This window comes from Notothenia rossii (genome assembly GCF_949606895.1).
Source record: "Notothenia rossii genome assembly, chromosome: 1".
NCBI classification, from domain to species: Eukaryota; Metazoa; Chordata; class Actinopteri; order Perciformes; family Nototheniidae; genus Notothenia; species Notothenia rossii.
This window is the reverse complement of record NC_136912.1, coordinates 77,260,406-77,283,225: the sequence shown is the minus strand read 5'-3', so window position 1 is coordinate 77,283,225 and position 22,820 is coordinate 77,260,406. Positions and strand designations below refer to the sequence as shown.

Genomic DNA, 22,820 nt, shown 5'->3' with positions numbered 1-22,820 from the left:
GAGAGAGAAATAATGGGTAATGAGGCCTAAAATCAGACACGGCTGGTCGTGAGTGGTCTTGTATGGAGGCTCAGTAGTGACGAACACAGGGCCCACACTGTTCAAACAGTAACCACTCTGTCAGCGTGTGTCCCCTGGGGGTCAGGGGGGTGAAGCTTCAAAACATCAAATTGAGTCAAAGGTAATTTTTTCGTAAATAAATAAATAAAAATAAATCATAAAACCGTCATACATGTTAGAAATTGTGATACAATATTTTATGAGGGATCCAAACCTGCAAAAACACACCCGTTCACACACACTCTTCCCCTCTCCCCTCTCTCCATCACACCCACTGTCTCTTAGTGTGATGGTTGATGTGAAAGTGGCCAGGTGGTGACGTGTGATCACCAAGGAGGCAGTAATGGGGTGAAGTCAAGGGAACGGATGGTTTCCACAGTGTTCACGGGCCTACTCGTGAACCTTCAGGCCCCCGAGGGAATTTATCACCAAACAGCATCATTGTGTGTCAGCTCTTAGCATGTGTATGCGGATGTACAGCGGCAACATGCAGACGGTCGGACTGTCGTTTGTTTTTGTTTTTATCTGTTTTTGTCGAAACCGGCGGCTACTTCTCAGTCCCCATGGTAACCAAAGTAGGTGTGTGTGTGGGGGGGTTGTTGTTTTGTTTTGTTTTGTTTTTTATGTAATAGAGATAAGATTTCAATTAAATGACTACAGTGAAGCCAGTTTCAAGAACACATAAACTTAAATATATTATACAAAGTCAGACCAAAACTAAGGTGACAAAAGCAAACTTATGTAACAGATTATACCATTTTGATCTTAATATTTTAAGCTTTCTTTAAGTACAATGAATGGAATGAGAAAGTTAAGAACTACAAAAGCATTAATAACATGATCAGCTATGCTGGTTAGCCGGACTGTCATGCAAGAAGAAAATGTTTTTATAAACTTACTGATCCAAATTATGTTGGCTTATTGAAAATTAATAGGAATCCGAATATGTCCTGCTAAGTAATTGTTTCTTGAGAAAGCTGCACACACGCAGAAAAGGACCCTACTGTTTCCACAGCAGCAAAATTATCGAATGAACACCAGAAGGGGTCATTTTAGGTCAAATCTTTTAGAGTTTTAGATAATTATTCATTGTATTTATCATGTTTAAGAAGTGTTTTATTTTTCCAAAAGGTTAATGATGAAAAACATTTAGCACAAAACAGTATGTAGACACCTTAATTATATTTTCTAATAATTATTGTGTTACTATTTTAGCAGTTTAGCAATTCTTCAACTGCTAGAATATTGATAGTTTGAGTTATTTCCTAATATATCTGCTGTTTTACTTACATAATGTTCCACTCGATACATGGGCCAACATTATCATGCTGCATAGTAAAAAACTCTATTAGTACAAGATGTTAAACTCCTGGTTGTTGTGCTTGTGAGTTAGTGCTGATGAAATAGCTTTTAAAAAAGTTAGATTTATAGATATATAGATAGTAAGAAATACATTTGTTTCTGCAGCCGGTATACGCACAAGAAACGATAAGGAACATCAATCGCTAAAACATAGCCACAGGAACACAATACATTCACAAGAACATGAGTCTTTTTAACAGATAGAAGATCTGTCACTGCGGCCAGATGGTAATAGAGTGGAGCTTTAGTTCAGAAGTGACCTGAGTAACGTGTTTTGTGCTTTACTGTATGTTTGAGTGTCAATCAGGACTGGGTATAGGGATACCAATGATTATCGAGGTGCTACTGTATGTTTAATTCTGAAGAGTTTTTTCATGTTGGTTACAGTGAGCATGACAGAGTAGCATCCGAGTTAATATCTTCCTCCATTCAGTCCCTCAGGGATCCCAGGATCCACTTTAACAACCACTGGCCTAGAAAAGTCCTGTCAGGCCTAAAATGAATCGTAACACAGCAAGTCTTGGCCCCCTCACAATCTTCGCCTACATGTGTTGTAATCATTGTGTGTCTTCATGTATTTAAAAGTGCCCTGCAGCGTGTTTAAGGTTGACCCGTCTGTCAGCACCTTGTGTCAAGTGAGTGCGGCCTAAAAAGCCTCCCTGTGGCTGTGGGACGCTCCGCCTGCTGGCAGCCGGTGTTCGGCACCTGGGACCGAGCCCCTGCCAACGCTCGCCATCTGCCAACGTCCTTGCAATGCTCCTTGCGAGGAGTCAAAAACAACAGACCCCTCTGGAGCACAGTACCACACACACAAATCACACGGACACAGGGAGACACTCTGCTTCCCACGAACACGTTCCTCTCACTGACTCTCCTTACAGCTCTTGCTCATCAACATGCAGCGACAAATGCCAGTGACTCTGAACAGCCTTAATGGGTCTAATGATGGCAAATAATGACAATGACAGTAATTATTTTAGGTCATTGAAGAGAATTATGGTACTGAGGGTGATGATGGTCATGATGCCAACCCACAGCAGCAATTAGATTAGACCTGTTTTGCCAATTCGAAAAGGCTTCGAATCAAACTCATTTTCTCATGAAGTTCACCCTTGTGACACCATACAGCCCACAACCCAGTGGCGTAACTATCGACGGTGCAGCCGGTGCAACGTACCGGGGCCCAGAGCCGGCCAGGGGCCCATGCAAAAAATTGTAATTTGTCTGTCCAATGACCTTGCTCCCTTTCATGTTATGTGATACCTTGCGTAACGAGCAAACCATTTAATCAACCTCAAAAGGTACTGTAGCTAGCAGCAGCAAGTTCGGCAGCATTATACGATATTAAATATCTTGCATTTATAATGTACAGCAAACCAAAGCACAAGAGCGGCGCTCAAAAGAGAAAGGACAACAGAGAAAAAGGAGATGTAGAACGGCTAAACTGACGAAATTAGACAGTTTTTTTTGTCATACATCGTTCTCGAAATCTCAATTAATTCTGTAAAATGATTGTGTGATTAGTTTGCTGTGCTGTTGTCAGGCTGTGGTGGTCTGAGGCCAGGGCAGGCTGTTGTTGGTAGCCTACATGTTGCGCATATGAGTGGTTGTGAGTGTCCGTGCGTGTGTGAGCGCATCAGCGTGCGCTTATGTTTGGGGCGATGGGGGGGCCCAAAACAATATTTGCACCAGGGCCAATCACAACCTTGTTACGCCACTGCCACAACCTGAGTACTATCACCAATTGGCAGCTTAGAACCTCAGAAGGATCTAATTTAAATGTATCACAGCAGCTGACTTTAAAATAATCAAAGATTTTCTCTCATATGCTATGAATAGCTGAAATGTTAGTGGGTTTGTAGCTCTTAGGTTAAATTATTCTGACTTGTAGAGAGAGCAACCCACTTCCTGCCACAAGGAACACAAAAGGAGATGCGCTTTTAATTACAGACCTCTTTACTGTTGTCATTTTTATCACCGAAATATGTCCCAGAGGGGTTATGTTCCCCTTCCGTGTCTGTCTCGCTCCGACTTCATCTGTCATTACAAACCACTCATCCAGGTTGGATGCAGCATTTGAGGCAGCAGCAGACATTGGTGTATCCACTTGCCTCTGGCTTGTGTTTTTCAGTCTAGGTTGGTTGGTGCATTAATAATCATGCATTAAAAAGTGACACATTTGTAATTAGTCCTGGTAAACAGTTAATATGGCAGAAAGTTTGACAGCCTTTGCTGGTGACCATATTCCTTATACTGCACCACCAGCTTGGAAAATATCAAGGCCAAGTTTCTGTCTTGTCTGATTTCGAAGTGCGCTAGGATGCCTGCCAACACATGCAGCGATGGTGACTCATGCAATGTATTATTGATATGACCGTCATGTCACATGAAGACATTACTTGAACGATATGCTGCTTATAAATCAGCCTTTAAAATGAATCCTATCTGCCTGTAAATCTCTAAATATTGATCAAACAAGATGTTATTTAAAATAACTTAGACACCTTTTATGGGTAACTACAGCATTCTTCTTCTTGGGTTTCATTTTTCTTTGTTTTGGCTACCATTTCCATTGGGTTGTATGATATTTAGTAATTGCTTAGACCAAGTCAGCAACATTTCTAAAATGAAAGTCGAAAGTGGAACAAAATAAGAGGTTTGACTGCAAACACCAGCTGTCTGAAAGCAATTTAAGTTGGTATGGAGAAGTGCGTTGTAAAGACTTGCTTACTTCTGCTTTCCTTTTTGCACTCAGACCATTATAACTTACAGAAATTAAGGTTGAAACTCTGAAAATGAGACTCACATTGTGCAAAGTCAAATTGTTCTTATATGCAAAAGTAGAGTACAATGGGTACCAGTGTCACTTTTTAAGTATTCCATATACACTCTCATCTTATGGATGTCACGAGAAATCATTTTTTGGTACAAAATGTATAACACAATTCTGATGACATTAACATACTTGTTTTTTAAAGTAATTTAGGTACCCTATGGGTTCTTGACAAACTAAATTACTGTGACAGGATATACAATATATATCAAAGGGAGAACCATGACCTTTCTAACAAAACCAGTAAGCAAACTGTAATAAAGCAATCTAAGTTTATTTAATTTATTTATCGTTTATTTGGCAGGGACAATGCACAATCAAGCGTAACAGTGCCAGATTTAGCTTTAAGCTCATTTCCATCTGCAGTCCCTCACATAAAACATTTAAGAAAATTACATTTTACAAACATAGCAAAAACAAATACATGATATGCAAAAAGAGCAAGAGCAGCATACACAAGTATTTACCACATGGCAGTAAAATATAGCGGCAACGGCATATAAAGTGCAAGAGATGATACAAGAGCTACATAAAGTGCAAAAGAAGATACCCCTGTATTAAAGTGCATTTAGCGGTGATTGCACGTCTGTTTGTTTCTCAACCATTCTTTGAGTTGACTTTTAAAACTATTGAGAGTGGGACAATCCTGTATCTCAGTTGGGAGACTATTCCAGAAAGAGCTGCCTTTAATGGAGAGGATATTTTGTCCAAAAGTGGTCCGTCTATGGTGGACTTCACAGTCTCCTCTGGTTTCTGACCTAGTGCAGCGTCCAGTGTTTTTTTTGTGGATTAATTCCCCTTAGAGAGGGGGGGCCAGTCCATGTAAACATTTATAAAAACAACACATACTTTTAAAAGACTTAAAATTGTCAAAACTCAACAAATTGTGTTTTTCAAGGATGGTACAGTGGTGGTATGAATTTGGCTTTCTGTCAAACACCTTGATAGCTCTCTTGTACAGCTGTTCTATTGGTTTAAGGTTTGTGGCACAAGAAAACGACCAGTTTGTAAAACAGTATTCAATCATAGAATCATTCAGTGGAGGTATGACTTAGCAGCATTGACAGTTAAGAAAGGTCTAATTTGTTTAACATTTTGCAAGTTGAATTGTTGATAGCATATTGTTCACTGCGTTGATTTGTTTGGTTTATTCTTTACCTGATATTCTAATCAACTACTTAATTGCATTAATCGTGACATCCCTAACTGACAATTATTTATTTTTTTGTTGTCAGTGTTAGTCCTTGCTAACATTTACCGTAGCTTGCTTTATTTTGGCCTAGGTGATTTTGTAACAGATAGCCCTGATTTACTCCATTTCCCCCCAACAGTCCACCTTCCTTATATAATGGCTGTTATTACATTTGATGCTCTTGAATCCGATGGAGTGCTTGTGGATCTTTCCTTTTTGGCCTTGTAAGACGAGCCTTTCAGAGAGCCACATTTAGAGAATCAAGTTAACCGCCCCCGCGGCAGATCAAGCCCATTTACAGCCTGCCGACCTTATTCCTTTTACTCCCTGACTTCATGGGCATGGGCGAGAGTAAACGGCAGTGACACTGCTACAGTAGTTGGATAAATTGTGTTAAGTCATCTTCTTTTAATATGTACACTTTTGTCCCTTCTTTCAAATGTCACTTTTTCAAAGATGTGAAGGATATTTGGAGATACAGGACATGTTCTTGGTCCTTTCTGATCTGGATTAAAAGCACTCTTGCATTTATGTTCTGGTTGTGCCTGGTCACTATGCTTAAGTGGAACAAAGCAAGCGTGAAGAGGGCTTGATTTGTAGTGTTTAGGCAGAGTAGGTAGTGCTGCTTAAGTTATGTGGGTATTAATGAAGGGTGCTGGGCTTACACACCACAAGTCCCTTGGTAGGAGTTTGGTTGTTTGGGTCGTTAATCCTGCACTACTTTATCTCTGTGGCTCATTAACGATCAGAGGCTACAGAAAAAAGGAGCACTGGCACAGTCACAGCCGTTTAAATTGCTTTTTGTGTGATGGAGCCTGCATCATGGCACAAAACGAGTCTCAGAATTACACCGTCTACCCCACTGCACTGTGGATGTTAAGGGACAGCAAGTGCATCAATTCAACCTCATTATGCAGCGTTTTTTGTGCCAAAATAAGTGCTGTCCTAGGTACCTTACACTCACTTCATTAGAACCCATGACATCATCAAGTGAAGAGAGGAAGTCACATTTGTGTTTCTTATTCCTCGTGTATCTTTGAGCATGTGGATATAAAGTGTTATAAATAAATTATGTGTGATAGAAATATTGTTATCTTTCATTGCAATCCATTTGCTTTGAAATACAATTATCACACACACTATGTCTTAACTTCAAAGATATTTTAGAATGATTCTAAAAAAAAACAGCCACTATATCTATTTTAAATAGCTGTAAATAGCCTTAAGATGTGGTTACCACAGAAGATTAACATGAACAAAACTGAAAAATTACACAATAGGCTCAGTATTAATGCTTTATTATTGACATTGTATGCCCTTAAAATAAATTAAACCATTATATAACCCTTCAATGTTTGTATGTTTGTGTACAGTACAAGCTTAGTGACCGAGCATCTCTGCGACATGCTGATGCATTGTGTCGCATTAGCATGTGCCTGCAACATCAATTTTGGCTTGTTAGGCAGCGGTGTCAATGCCAGCCCCACCGCTGCTGTAGTGACTGTGACTGCGCCTGTTTGATAAATTATCAGAGGCTGCACTGTGAAATAAATGCAGGGCAGACCAGAGTTGGCTCTGCTCTGTGGCCGCTCTGCAGTGAGTGACTCAGCTGGACAAGCTTTGAGGAAGACACTGCATGGTCCTTTTTTCCCTCCTCTACTGATCTCTTCTTCTATTTTGGATCTTTCTACTCTGCTTCTTCTCTCTGTGTCCCTTACTACCATTCTCCTTTGTTTGCCTCATTCCTCCAGACCACCGATCCCCTGCAGTGAAGAGCTTAAGACTTTGATGCAGGCTGTGTTTTGTCGGGATGCTGTTGCAAAGTATACAGACTTACAGGCGGTAACAACGGATTGAAAAAATCTTCGAAAGCTCGCATAAAGCCGCTCCATCATTGGTCTCATCTCCTCTCCCAGACTCCCATTGTCTAATTGATGACTAGGTGTAAGTGCTGACTTGCCATATGGTTGGGAGTGCTGCCACCTGCCGCACTGTGAGCAAACCATGATAACAGCTATTGATTCAAGCAAGTGATTTTCAGTAAGACAGGACGGCCAGCAAATGCCTCAATTTATCAAACACTACAGAAGCGCTGGCTAAAGCATGCATATATTCCTCTAAACTTTGGGACTTAGGTGGCTGGTTTGCTCATTCTTCAGTCGTGAACAATCACCAAAAAAGCTAAGAAATATAACAAACATTCTTTGCTTTTTTATTATTCAGGAGGAGAAATTGTGGAGGTGTAAGGGGAGAGGACAGATGATTGAGTGACAGAGAGGAGTTGTGAGAAGAGTGGATGAGCAGGAAGGGTATGAGACAGAGAGGTGGAGAGTTGGAGGATAAGAGAGCAGAGGAGGCGAGTAAGAAGAGAAAGAGGTCTGTTCTTAGGTGTGCTGATGTTGAAAACGTTTTTCCTCTCTTTTTCATTTGTAAACCAGTATGACGTAGGATTCCTTCTAGTCTGCTCCCATGTGGTGCTGGTGTCATATAAATTACATGGATCCCTCTCAATGCTTCTCAGGCCTATTGTGAGATAGAGGCCCCTGTGGGTCTGATAGAGAAAGAGTATGTGTGTGAGTGTGAGTTTGTGTGGAATCTGATTCCCAGACTCAGGTTGCAGACAGTACGGTGTGTGTGTGTGTGTGTGTGTGTGTGTGTGTGTGTGTGTGTGTGTGTGTGTGTGTGTGTGTGTGTGTGTGTGTGTGTGTGTGTGTGTGTGTGTGTGTGTGTGTGTGTGTGTGTGTGTGTGTGTGTGTGTGTGTGTGTGTGTGTGTGTGTGTGTGTGTGTGTGTGTGTGTGCGCGCACACCAGGGGGTGAGAATCCAAGTCTACCTGTATACCCTCAAGAGGCTCTGTGTGACTTAGCTACACAATAGTTGTATAGAAAGATGAGCCCCGCATCACACGGGAAGTACAAACAAACACACATAGGTCACTTTGCATGGGGTCACCAGTGATGTCACTGACACAGGATAACCTGGCACCTCCAGGAGGATCTGACCTGAAGTTTAGCTATAGCCTGTAGCTTCTAATTAGATCCAACCTTGACTCTCGTGGGTTAATGTATGCCCTGGTCTTGTTTGCATTACTGTAATTGCTCCAACATTAACATGGTGTGAGAAAATACCTCCTAGGCACGATGAAACACTTTTTTGACGCTTAAATAATCAGAACCAGGGCCGTATTTAACTTTTGGGTAATCAAAAAACGTATAGTTAGTAAGTGTTCCTCTTATCATATATATGAAGCTCCTTGCAGTCTGGGGGAAATCTTGTTAGATGATCCTGGGATGATTCACTAAAACTTTGTATATCATATCTTCAATTCCAAGCCTAAATGGATTTGTTCTGTCAGGAGGTTTGGGACACGAAATGTGTGTGGGTTACTTTCAAAGCCTAAATTTAGAAAGTCGCTGCTCAGAGTCTGAATCCTGCCTTCAATTTCCCTTTGCTAAAAGTCATATAGTCTGAGTTTCTGTACCCCTTCAGTGAGAGCAGACCTTTTTTCTCTGCTTTAGTGACAAATAGATTTGCCATATTGAAAATAGTCCAGGAAGTGGCAGAGCAAACTCCTACTATCCAGTGGTTCCTGACTTTTAAATGGGGACTGCTCAGCCTCCCTGGAAAAGGTTATAGCAAGGTACTGGAGAGGATCTAGTTAACCTGAAGGTGTAAATATGAGTGTGAATTGAATCTGTTGTTGGTGTATTTCCCCAATGCATTCAACAACCCTACACAGAATACATAAAATAAATGAATGGATGGATATGGGTAGAGAGCAAAAGAGAGCAATTAAAGAGAGACAGCCGAGTCTAGAGGATGAAAATGGCCAAAATAATACATTTGAAGTACAAGCCTTGTCATCTCAGACGAGTCTAGAGGATGAACATGGCCAAGATAATACATTTGAAGTACGGTACAAGCCTTGTCATCTCAGACCGTTATTACACTAAATGCTTTTTCTCTCAGACAGAATAGACAACACCTTAAAGAAAGATGAAGCACGATCAGAAGTGACCTATTTAGTTGTTGTTCTTTGGGGGAGAGAAACTCAAGACAGAAATAGGCTGAAAGCCCTGTTGGAAGCCATCACATGATACAATGCTAGTCTCTGAGACAAAGATAGACCCAGGTAAGGATCGGCACACAAATAAGAAACACACATTGACACTACAGATATTCCAAAAATTCCGTGTATATAATGGGGATAAACAGCATTGATCTCAAAAACCTGACCTCAAGAAAGAGAAGGGGAGACATCGCCCCGATAGAAAAGGTTTGTATTAGGAAATAAAAAGAGGCTGGTAACAACAAAAGACCTGAAGAAATATAGGGGAGACGGAGATGAAAAGGAGACACAGGAAGCTATTTAGAAGCTTGGCTTTGTTGAAACTGTTGGCCATGACAACCAGACAGCAATGTTTGCTCGTAACTACGTGCGTCACGCTGTCACACACTGGCATATGCACACACCTTGTGAGCACAGGCACACAAACACACACTTGATCTCTAACGGTTAGAGACCCTTATACACACACACACACACACACACACACAAACACACACACAGCGGTGATTATTATGCTGTGATGTCAGTGGTGGCCTTTGTGTTGGACATGAGTGTGCCTAATGTCTGGTTGGTGTGTCAAGGAGATTATGCATTATGACTTAATGGTGATTCTGCTATATAGGCGACAATGCATATATTGAATTGTAGTTCAAGCTAAATCTCTATCCAAACATTATCTTTATTTACATCTCTTCCAATGATCACATACATATGAAAAAAAGGAAATTAAACAAGTGGTTACTCGCTGGAATCACTTGTCTGTTCATGTGTTTTCTTAATATTTCGCACATTCAACAAACTGCACATATTGAAGAAACATTTTTAATTTGGGAGGAATCAGGGTATGGATTTTGTATTGGTGTCGAGGCTAAAGGCTTCATGTTGCTTTCTGTGAAACATAAATTAAAGGCAAGAAAAGTGAAAGCAGAGTGAGATCAATGCGGCCCCCTGTGGGGAGCTATGAAGCCTCGGAGCCCCTCAGGTCGATGCTGGCGGGGGGTCTGCGCTGGCATGCTTTGGGAGCCACAGCAGTGGTGGTGGCAGCAAGCTGAGCAGCATCTTGTTTTGTATTTGACCCAGCAGTAATACGAAGGCATTATCATATCATAAATAGTGTTTTAACTGGGAAGGCAGCTTATTTCCTCATTAAAATCAGTGCTAGGACTTGAATGCACTCACTTTATTAACTCTGGGGTTATGTTTCATCATGTATTGATAATTACATTTTCTCGTACAAGCTTGAAATATAAAGCCCAAATAAGGGATAAAAATAACATTAAAAAAAACAAATATGATCAACTTTTGAGTTCCGCTGTCTAATAGTGACCCATGGTTTTGACCTCTGTAAAGTCCAGACTAATTTGTTATAATAGAAAATTATAAATTAAATTGAATGCATGCAAACATTATGTTATGTCTTTAGTCAGCTATTGTACAGTAGTAGGAAACTGCTACTATGACACTATCATTGGCTCTGGTGTATCATAAATCCTCGGGCTTACTATAAGGTCACATCTCATTGGTGGAGTCAAGCTTACGAAGTTGGTTGCCATGGAAATGTCTCTCACCTCAGTGCTTTGTCTCTTTTTTTTCCTCTTTCTCATGTTCATGTGTTTGAAGAATTTCCCAGATGAGAGATTTTAAGTCGGTGTGTGTTTTGCCAGTATACTGTATGCCTCTTGAATATTCACATTGAGAAATACAGTACAGTATATTGTCAGTTGTTGCCTGTGTTTGTCTCGTGATGAGTTGTTTAACTTTAGGACTGTGTGTCTGTGACTGAGACATGGGTGCATATGAGTTAGATGAATTGATATCTAAATAATACAAATACAAAAATGCAGCTTTTTAAATGTTGTTGCTCTAATCACTGATTTCATGCCATTAAATGATTAACTGGATTTAACGCAGAGATAGGGAGGTTAATTAAAAAACAACTATGGTTTACTGGGTATTATTGTTAAAACTATTTTTGTCTAAAATAACTTCTGCCTGTGGCCTCAATGATCTCACAACAAAAGCTTTTCCTGTTCTGTCCATATAAATGTGTTCAAAGACTAATTTCCTGTGCCACCTATACAGTACATGCAATAAAAAGGGCCACCTTTCAAACCAAACAATGGCAGACCACACAGTCAAGTGCTTTCGAACCCAACTGTTGCTAGGCACTTTCACTTGCTGTTTTATAGAGGCACTTTGAGGGGACTAGTAAAGTGGGCATCAGTGTAGGAATTTATTTTAAATTTGGCTGCAGTTGTTGGTGTTTACTAAATTGCATTTCATCCTTAATGTGTGTGTTGTCTGCCAACGTGTTGGATTGTGTGCCTCAATACGAGCTACGGTTCTTGCTGTATTCCAATAAGGCCTAATGCATGTGCTTTGTGTAATCAGACCCTTTAGGTACAAACAGCATGGGCAGTGGGACAGACAGACACAGCTAGTGCTTTAAAGGAAGTGTTCGACTACCATGAGAAGGGGAAACAACAAAAAGGTTATTCTTTTTGAAGATTTTGCCAAAAAGAGTGATTGATTTTCCCGTGGCAGATATTTGGATGAAACCAAACAAATGTAATTGCTGTAGCGGATCAAGAGTTAGGATGTGTGCTGTAGGTATATGGCCTTCCCCTGTATATGGCCTATACTGTTGCAGTCATTAAAACATTGATGATGCAATAGGCTCTCAACTATGCTATCAACTCTACCATCTTTATTGTTCCAGATTCAATTCAAGTTGTTGGTAATCTTGGATATACTTGTAGTCAGGGCAAAGAAAGGAGTGGGACACAGCAGAGGGGCTAACAGAGGGACTTTTTTAGATATTCAGAAATTGAATGATTCTTTATTATATTTAATGAAAAAGGTCAACTTGAATCATTGGACGGGCCAATATTCGTTTCAAAGGAAGACAGATTACTTAACAGTAATTGTTTGGGCCAATGCACAAATATTTACCTTCAATTATCCCTTGGGGATCAAAGGTCATAAATGAAATTTGACCTGCACGTGGTCCAGCAGACCTGAACTCAGGCAGACTACATAGTGGAACAGCATCAGTTTCAGCAGGACAGAGACCTGCAGAGAAGCGAAACACTGCTCTGGACGCTCTGAGGGGGACTGGCAGTGAACAGATGCTGTGATCAACACTCGATTCAAGGACTATGTGTTTTCATGAAGGAATTGAAGGCATGATTTTTTTTATCTGATTATAGTATTCTGTCTGGTTTTGGTCATATTAATGCTGGATTTAATGGGAGATAACTGGAACAAACATGCAGGGTTTTCCTCTCTGGACAATCTGAGCTACCACCTGCTGCTTTTTTTGGAAACCGAGAGCAAGTTCTCCAGTGACGAATGTTGAGATAATCCCGATGGATTTCTAAAAAACTGCCCTGAGATAATCTAGAGTTGGATTTGAGGATGAATCTGTCTGTCAGCTGATGAAAAATAGAATAAACTAATAGATTTTTGATCATAAGGGGAACCAGGACAATGACAACAACATCATCAAGTCTGAATTTATCCATCAGCACTTTCTGCTACCGTCGTCACTCCTGGGTTTGGTATGTTTTCAAAAAGATGGCACCCAGCTTTCTTACTGTCTCCCTTTGTGGTATTTAGTTGAATTAAGTTTTATTGTCAATTGAAATGCCCTGCGCTGTGGTGACAAACGTAATATTTGCCTGGATAATGTTCAAAAGCAACTTCTTGCTATTCTTTTAGTGTGTCAATTCTTAGTTGCATGGTGGTGGTTTGGGGGGTGGGAGTAGAAAGCACAGGACTTTATCACGAGGCCCATCTGTGATTACATTTAGAATAGATATTTTATTGGACAAACATTTTGAACATGTTGTCAGTAAACAGTTAAGCATTATCATAATTGTTGTGAATATGGATAATTTCTTTAACAACATGTCATCATTGTGTTGATGAAAATGTTATCTGGACCAAATGACATGTCCTGCTGTTGCAAATTAATCGTATATAACTATAAATGATAGAAGACTGATGCGTTTGTGTGTGTGTGTGTGCGTGCGCTTTTGCATGTCAACATTATTGCTGTGTGAGGACACAGTGTGTTATTCTCATTAGACTTAGCCACTTTGTAGAGGTAGCTCAGAAGTGTACTGTGTGCAAATCGCTGCTGGAAATTGCTGATAACACGTTTAGTTCCAAGAAAATCCTCTTGGTGCATAGGAGGAGAGCCATGGTGTGCAAATTGCCCTCTTTTTCTTTTTCTCTTTTTCTTTTCTCCTTCCTTCTTCTCACCAGCTACCCAGCCTCCTTTTTCAACTCACTTATTCACACATCTGTACTTTAATTACACCAATTTTTCTCTATACTTGGGTTCACATTCCCAATTGGGGAACTGAATAACAAACTAGAAGTAAGCTCTTCAGTATGTATAGACATACTGTAAACTGGGCTGCACTTCACTTTAAGTGCTTCTCAGGTTTTCTCAGTGAAATCTTATATTACAGGGTTACATTGATATGAAATACGTTTCCTTTCAGGGATTTTCAGTGGAACCCAATCTACTGTAATTTAATGCAATTCTTTAAAAGCTCATCCAGCAGAATTAACATGCTTTTGATAATTAACCTCAACTCAGCCCAAAGCAGGATTAACAATATTAAAAGTGCAAAGTAGCTAGCAGCAGCTAAACATTATTTCACACACTGCATTGATAGTATAGCGATAGTATACTTTTCTTTAATTATTAGCTTAGTGTATGTGCTGGTTGAAATCATTAAACTAATCTGAGAGCTCTGAAGTGTGTGCAGAGCTGACAGTTCAGTGATTTAGTGAACATTTCCTCCATCTGATATCCTTGATCTATGAACCTATAGTGAGTCATTGTTTTTGAACCAATTTGCAGATTACACACCTACGGATCTGGTAGCCTGTCAGTTGGAGATGGCCCAGATATAAAAAGGTGTTACGTTTAAAGATGGGAAGGAAAGAGCTTGTGAGAGAAAACTTGACACATGTGGACCTTGTTACCTGATTATATTCTTATGTCAGGATCAAGCCCTCCAACCCTCAACACCAACCGCGAGGTTCTTAACCTTAAATATCCTCACCACAACACTCAGGCATGCGGCATGCATTGAAAGGATTTTCCAGAAAACAAACAGTAATACACACACACACACACACACACACACACACACACACACACACACACACACACACACACACACACACACACACACACACACACACACACACACACACACACACACACACACACACACACACACACACAATCAATGATCAATGAGTTAGTTACAACAATCATAACCAGTGTTGGAATACATTATTCAAGTATTGTACTTAACGTGAGCCCTATTCAGAAGTCGTGACCTTACAGTGAAGTATCAAAAGCGTTCGTGTTTATATAGTAAAGCTATAATCCATTTTTGTGAGCCCTTGCTTTTAGGCTTTTACTGGTATATTTAGTTTGTTATTTAGTAGTGATGTTCTGCACTGATTACATTTCACACTTGTTTTCATAGTGTGCCCCATGGTTATAACAGCATGAGTGCTTTTGATGCCAAGTATGGTAGGGTGTTGGCACTGAGAGATGCGCTGCTCTGCGATCAGGGGATTAGGTTAATCACAGGGAGAGTGACTGCTATGCCCTCTTTTTCAAAGAGGGGAATGAGATTTGTACAGAGAGAGGGTGGGGGACATCGGGAAAGCTAGTGGTAAGACCAGCAGCAAAGACACCCGTTAAATTCCAATTCTCCCTCTGAAAATAAGAAAATCAAATGTGGCAGCTGGTGGATAATAAGTTATGATGTCTTCTTTTACCTCATCTTCTCCCTTTCTTTACTCTACTCCGATTGAATGGAGTGCACTGAAAGCTTTGAGTGACATGTCAAGTGCAAAAATTCGATAAATTATGTCAATAAAGTAAAACCTCAGATATCTGTCTATCTGTTGGATAGCAGCTCTACCTGCAGTTCATAGCTCTCTTTTCTTTTTTATAGAAATAGCCCACTAAGAAAATATATTACAATGATGTAAATATTATATTCAATTTGTTAATTGATTCAGAATCAGTGAGCATGATAATTAAGATCCTTGTATGATCCTTTGTGTTCCCTAGTCTTTAAAACCATTTAATATCCTTCACAGGATATACTTCTATTGGTCTGCTCGTCTGAACTCTGTCTGCCCTTTTACTCCTCATCTCAATTTTTGGAAATGTATTTAAATAACTTTCAGGGATCAGGCCTGTTGTTTGATCCTGATTTAATGTGATTGCGTTGGTGTTTGTATGAGGGAGACAGCTTTCATGTCATAGGTGATGTTGTGCCTGTCAGGTTCTGTCAAATACATCTGAGATTCTATTTGCAGTCTCTCTCTCTCTGATACACGGAGACAAAAAACATTTCACCAAAAGTTTGTCTCTTTTTAGTTGCCTCAGCTGCAGTGTGATATCGATTTAAATCACAAGGACAAGCCAGCTGAGCCGTCTACCAGCAACAATTTGACAGGCTACTCTTAAGCCATCAAATGAATGTCTGATCGATGTTTAATTATGGTTCTCTGTTTCTTTGTGAAGCCCTGTTAAAGCAACAGATTAAAAAATGTTAAGTGTTCCACATGAAAGCTTTCTTTTATAGTGTTTGCACTCAAATTAAAGACTTGCATTATCTTCCAAATTTATGATTGGACGATTTATGTTGTGTAATTAACTATGACACGGATGTTTTGAGTTTCCTAACATCTTCATAACTTGATGGTTAAAGCATAACAACCTATAATCTTAATGTTGGCATTACAAGATTTTAACAGTGTTTTTGTGGCTGCTCTAGAACCATTATTTGACCTCTAATGAAACATGAAACTATGTTCACATCCTGTGTAAGGCCAGCTCTCCTTCCTCATCTGCTGGAGGTTCCTGCTTTAATTGGAGGCAAGATACTACAGTTGCCCACTGCCATCTTGTGGAAGCTGACCTGAAAAACAAGTTTTCTTTTTATGTGGAAAGGAAATTAAATGTTGCCCTCTGGTGGTCATTTAAGGGTCTTGCCTTATTTTACTGCCGAATAAGAGTTTATAAAGTCCATGGCATAAGCACTGATATCTGTGTTGGGCTGTGAGCACAAGAGACGACTAAAATACAGGATGATCTCTTTTGAAGTGGAAATGGTGACCTTCCCAAGATGAAATAGTGTCACTGGGCGACACTGGTTTTGTTTCATACAGACTTTACAATACACACTCAAACTTCCTTATACACTATACACAGAACAGGTAAGATTGTTATTTATGATTTGTTTATTATAATGTCATTGTGTATTTGACACAATTTTAATTCAACATCTGATTAACTTCAATGAAACACAGCTGCACCAAGCCTCATACACAACATCAGTCTTTTTGCCAATTTAGTGTTATTATTATTGGAGGTGTGTGGCGCAGTGGGTTGTGCGTATGTGTTCGGATCAGGAGGTCACAGGTTCAAACCCCACTGCAGTCAGCATGTCGTTGTGTCCCTGGGACACTTCACCCCAAATTGCTCCTGTGGGGATTGTCCACAGTATTGAGTATGTAAGTCGCTTTGGATAAAAGCGTCTAACAAGTAACATGTAATGTAATGTAATATTCACTTTGTATTCAAGTGTTTCCTCGCATTAGACACTCTCGATAACAGTGTGAGTTAAAATATAAAGGTCAAAATAATTAAATATACTGCACATGAACACTTATGTGGATTAAAGCATTTGGATGTTTTGTATTTTTATAACTGTCTGAATAAAGTTATAAAATAATGAAGTGATGACAATTTGTACAGACATGGATGTAAATTGCCACTTGACCAGTTAGCGGAGGCATACATCTGCAAAGAGGTCCTTCAAGTCTTTATTTTTATTTAACCTTTATTTAATTAACCTGTTAAGCCCCGAGCCTGTTTTCCAGGTCTCAGTCTTGAAAATGACATTCCCAGAACAAATGACCATAACTTCACTTCTAAAAGGGGAAAATTAATAATCTTTTTTCTCAAAGCAATGATAAACCTGTGAGTTGGATGTAGAAGAGTCAGAATCAATATAGATGTTTTTATTTTAAACTAAATTCAGATTGAACATAGTAAAACATTTTAATTGATTGTGTCCGTCCAAATAAAAAACATTACTTATAGTGAAAACCAGTGGTGTAGTGGGGATTTTTTTACTGGGTGGATGGGGCGGGGGGAGACACTATGGACGCGCTCGTGAACTGTCAACGGGGGGGGGGGGGGGGTACACTGTGGACCTCTGTGTCGCCTGTCAGCTCAACATGATGCCGTTCAAACAATATAATGATAAAGGGCGTGCCGACCGTCAGCGAACCAATCCGGCCTTTCTGCGCGACTGTCACTCAAATGCGGGACATAGGCCTAGTCTCAATTTGTGGGACGTGGGAAAATTAATGAAAATGCTGTGTGTGCAGTCCCGCACAAAGCGGGACACCTGGTCACCCTACACACACACACACACACACACACACACACACACACACACACACACACACACACACACACACACACACACACACACACACACACACACACACACACACACACACACACACACACACACACAGTGCTGCCCCTCACACACACACGCTTCAAATCAAGTTGCATAAATGCTTGAGCTACGTTTTTATTATATTTACTGTGAAATCTGCCTATTATGTTTTAGTCATTATTAAAACAAATACACACTTACAACTGATAACACTGGCAATGATTTTATATTTATTAGAAAAAAATCATGCTTCAAATAAGTGGGGGTATGGCGTACCTCCGCGTCCAACGCCCACTACACCACTGGTGAAAACCACCCTTGAATGATGGGATCGGAGACTAAAAGCTTTAGGAATCCAAACTATAACATATAATAAGTACCCTGTATCAAGATTGACGCAAAACAAGTGAAATCTGACCTTTTTAGAGAGATTCAGCAATAAAAACCCACATCTGGGGTAATTCGGGTGAATTTGACCTATCTCTGGCCCCCCTTGGTCGATTTTGATGATTGACGTCTCTTTTTGACCACTAGAGCCAATAGAATCGAGGGGAAGTTCCACATACACGTTACCAAATAAGGAGTGAGAGTGACGCATAGCCAAAACAGGAAGCTGTCATACACTCTGGAAGCTATCATTAGCAGCTAATATGAAAACTCAGTTTTTGACATAAAAATTGAATTATGGATTATCAATACTTTTTCAAAGTGACAGACACATTGGATTAACCTATGGATTAACCTTCAGCCGTTTTTCTGGTTTTAATGCCATTAAACACAACTTTTGATCAGAATAACAGCAAAAGGTGAGCATATCTCCGTGTTTTGCTACCTAAAGCTACGTCATGTGTTGTCTGTATTTGCTTCCCCTGTCGCAAGTTCTGATCGCTCAGTGATGATACTTATATTTCTAGAATATGTGGAATCTCAGCTTGTTAGCTAAGTGTTTTTGCAGATCCGATCGATCGATTTATACCTAGAGTTCTGTGCTAAGTGCGTTAGCATGTTTTCGCTCAGGGCTCATTTAGGGTGCATTCACACCTAATAGTCCGTTTTCTGGTGCGCGCCAGACGACAGTTTGTTACATTGTATCATTTTTCAGAAGGTTCGGTTTGCTTCACACGGACAAAACTCAAACGGACTATAAACTTTAAACCATAGACTGTATATAAATGGACGTAGGGTCCGTGACGTCACCCATAGGATTCTGCAGAGTTGCCGAGAAGCCCTTAGTAGGTGGAGTCAGCCACTAACGGCTCGACAGTGACGTCAGAGTTCAACTCCCGCCTTTTCCAGCCTGCTCCAAATAAGGGCAAAGAGGCGGAGCCGAGGCGGGACCTGCTGCCACCGAGCTGAAAGTTCCAGAGCTAGCTGAAGCTACCAAGCTAAGCTAACATGCTCCCCATCTGCACACTGCCGTGGCCTTTTACGTTTCTAAGGTAAGCGGACATTAAACTATTCAGCAAAACTATAAATAATAATCGAACTTATTGAGTTTTTAGCATAATACTTCAGAATCTTAAAATCCCTTAACGTTTGTATGCAATTGTGTTAAATTCAACACTGGAATCAAGCAAATATGAATATGTTTGCATGACATTAGTTATTTATATTTTAATATCACTTAATTATACGTTTAATACATTTAAGTCAAGCTAAGGTACATTTGATGGTAGCTAGTTAGTGCTCTTACCTGTGAGGCCTCCTCCAAACAGCATAATAACCAGACTGTATCATTAAAACTAAGTACCAGTTCTAGACCCTTGACTTTAGACAAACAATTCAAAAGACAACATGTATTTAAAGACCAATCTTTATTTGAATGTGCCTCTTAACCTGATATATTAGTTATACAGTAATAGTATTGACAATCTAAAAAAACTGAGCAACTCAACAGTCAACTTTATGTTTCTTATTGTCTAAAGCATTTGTTATTTTCATTTTCCCCCTCTCATATTCAGTGTGGACGGATTGAGAAAGCGTGGTGTCCAGAAAGCTGCAGAGACTTCAGGGAGAAACCTCCATGTGATGGACGTCCTGTCTGTTGGTTTGGAGAGGACTGAGGGTCTTTCCTCTGCAAGGAGGTCCAGGCCTGATGGAGGAGCCCATGCTGGTCAAAGCTGATACCAACTGCACAGGCCTAGTCTGTCACTTTATTTGACTAAATGTGTTTACTTTAATAGTTTTACACCTTCTGTCCATATGTGCTTTTTATTTAAAACATGTTTGATTAAGTTTTGGTTCACATTTCAATAAATTGTATTTGTATTTGCACTCCTTTTGTCCATTATTCTTACTGAAAATGTTAGATTACACATTCACATCTGACTGAAGATTGGCCCCATTTATTTGTGACGTTGCAAACTCTGCGGTACAAGGCACAAGTGATGTGAAGCTCATAAAGCGAGGCAAATAGAAATAATCAGCGGATGGAGTGTAGATCTGGAAATAGGTGCATTCGATCAGCTGACGGTTTTTACAATAAAGGTAGTGTACTGGTCTTAAAATCTCATAGCATCAGCTTTTAATTTTCCTCTTGGATGTTCTTCTTGACCCTCAGAGAAGGAGAACATGTCGTGTCTTTCAGGCATGTCCTTTCCTAACAAAAAATACAGGAAAAATAAAACATATTATTACAGAACAAGTGTGTTATTTATGAAAGCGGTGTGTTCGTGTGTTTAGGGGCTGTAGATATAATTATTTTGTAATTGTAATGTTTTTTTTTTATTTCAACAGTGAGCTACAAAGACAATCAGATTATGCATGAAAAGTATGAAGTTCATCAACATTGAAATATATGTTATTATCAAAATAATATTTAAGTGTTAAAAAAACTGTTAAAAAAACGTGGTGCAACTGTAGAAGCTTGCTCTGTTGTCTCACTGAAAGAATAACTTTTACCACGTTTTTTACAGACAATATTGAGAGATAAATAGTAGCAGTTCTCACTATGTGTTAAATATCTTTGCCTTCAATACATTCAATTAGAAAGCTGACAAAATCATATTGCCTGTTAACATCTAAATGTAACTTTTTGCACAGAAAAAACCCTCAACTTCACTGGTGTGTAGGTGATCTAGTATTGTTTAGTGGAATGTATATCAGTGTATTAAAGTCAATACTTCATTCATTTAAACCAATATCTTTCTTGATTCTTTGTACAGTATGAAAAAAAGAGTCTTTGTACCTGAGCTGAAGTTCACTGCTGTGAGGAGTCCAGTTCTGTCTCTCACTCTCTGGTCCAGCCTGTCTGCATCACCTGGACACCTTAAACAAACAGATATATATGTAAAGTACCATGTGTACAAACAATATAACTTATTCTCTTCTGTTGAACATGTTGGATTGTGTATTGTCCGAGTCAGGGTCCTTTTTATTCTACTGTAAATTTGGAAGTTGTGTTACCAATGCTTGCTGTTTATTTGATACCAATTTGGTAATGCAATTCATAAAAACAACAAGGTTTGGGTTTGTTCTTCAGATGACTGTGATGTTAACGTGTAAGCTCAATAATGAACTCCAGCTCAACCAACCATACCATACATCTTATTGTGAGGTTGATTTCACATACACTACTTCAACATTAGCTTGTCTACATACTTGAGCATAGCCAATTTAAATTAACCTTAGCGATGCATACAATTCCTACCTACATAATAATCATCTCTCTCAGTTACAAGGATGACCTTGTTTTATCAACCTCAAACAGAAGCCGTTTGTTGTACAGTATTATCCCACTTAACGCTTAACACTTGTCTATTTCGTTTTAACCTTTATAAATATAGTCTATGATTTTAACTTGGAGGCCACTATTAGCATCGTTAGCACCGATGTACTGTAGCTACCACTCGCTTACGCGCTAACCCAAGCCTTAACATTAATTACGTAGCTGATTAAAATCATTAACACATAAATAAGTACTCGAATTTCACTTACCGCAAAACCGCATTCATGCACCGTCTGTTCCAACCGCAGAGCGAGTCACAATAGTCCGATATATAAGCATGAAGTACAAACAAACACGGCCGGGGGCAAGTTGTGTTCCCTGGATGAGCTGAACAGGCAGAGTGCTAGCTAGCAGAGAGACAAGAAGCTAACAGCAGCAGTCACATCACAGAGCCCTAATTTATGCAAAAACGTTAAGACCTAATATAAATAAAAGGGTTGTGTTAGAAAACAATTCACTCACAGATCCATAATCATGAAGGTGGAATCTAACTATATTCATAATAATATTTATTGTTTTTTTCTGCTGTAAAGTTAGGCATTTTAACATGGGGGTCTATGGAAATTGCTTCTTTCTGCAGTCATTCCCTATCGGCCAATATATGAACTGCAGTATGTGCCACTTCCGTATTGGCGTCCCGGCTCTTCCACAGAGTTTGCCGCTTGCTTTAAACACAAGTCATGTGCACGGAAATGCTGTTCAACCATTGGTCAGACATTAAGGTGGTAAAAACGCAAATCCCGGCAATTTCTAGCGGAGCCTCCGCCATGGAGCATTGGCACTTTCGGCAGGTTATTCTCATGCTGCTGTTAATCTGGAGATCAACAGACACTAGCGGCACGCGCATAAGATTATATAATCAGACAACGTCCGTTAAAAAACATTATAACACATATAATGAGACGTTCTGCAGTAAGGAGGGGCGTTTCACCGACGACAGGTGTTCTTACTTTTATGCAGCTCACGGAGAATTTTTACTTTACACGACACTGTTCAACACTTCATTCTGCTTCACTCTTTAACTAAACAACCGCGGATGTCTTGAAAGACTCATTC

General features: G+C 39.7%; 1 protein-coding gene and 2 long non-coding RNA genes across 4 annotated transcripts in view; 2 read left to right on the top strand and 1 right to left on the bottom strand.

The window, feature by feature from the left end:
* The window catches only part of pde4ba (phosphodiesterase 4B, cAMP-specific a), a 161,237-nt gene that overhangs the window by 64,113 nt on the left and 74,304 nt on the right, over positions 1–22,820 (top strand). The gene's annotated exons all lie outside the window — the stretch shown is intronic.
* Positions 17,845–20,311, top strand: LOC307037066. The gene is made up of 2 exons (XR_013807596.1): positions 17,845–19,476; positions 19,999–20,311. It is a non-coding gene; the product is annotated as an uncharacterized lncRNA (long non-coding RNA).
* On the bottom strand, positions 19,833–22,066 carry LOC307037060. The gene is made up of 2 exons (XR_013807594.1): positions 21,225–22,066; positions 19,833–20,636 (listed from the first exon to the last, which is right to left on the bottom strand). It is a non-coding gene; the product is annotated as an uncharacterized lncRNA (long non-coding RNA).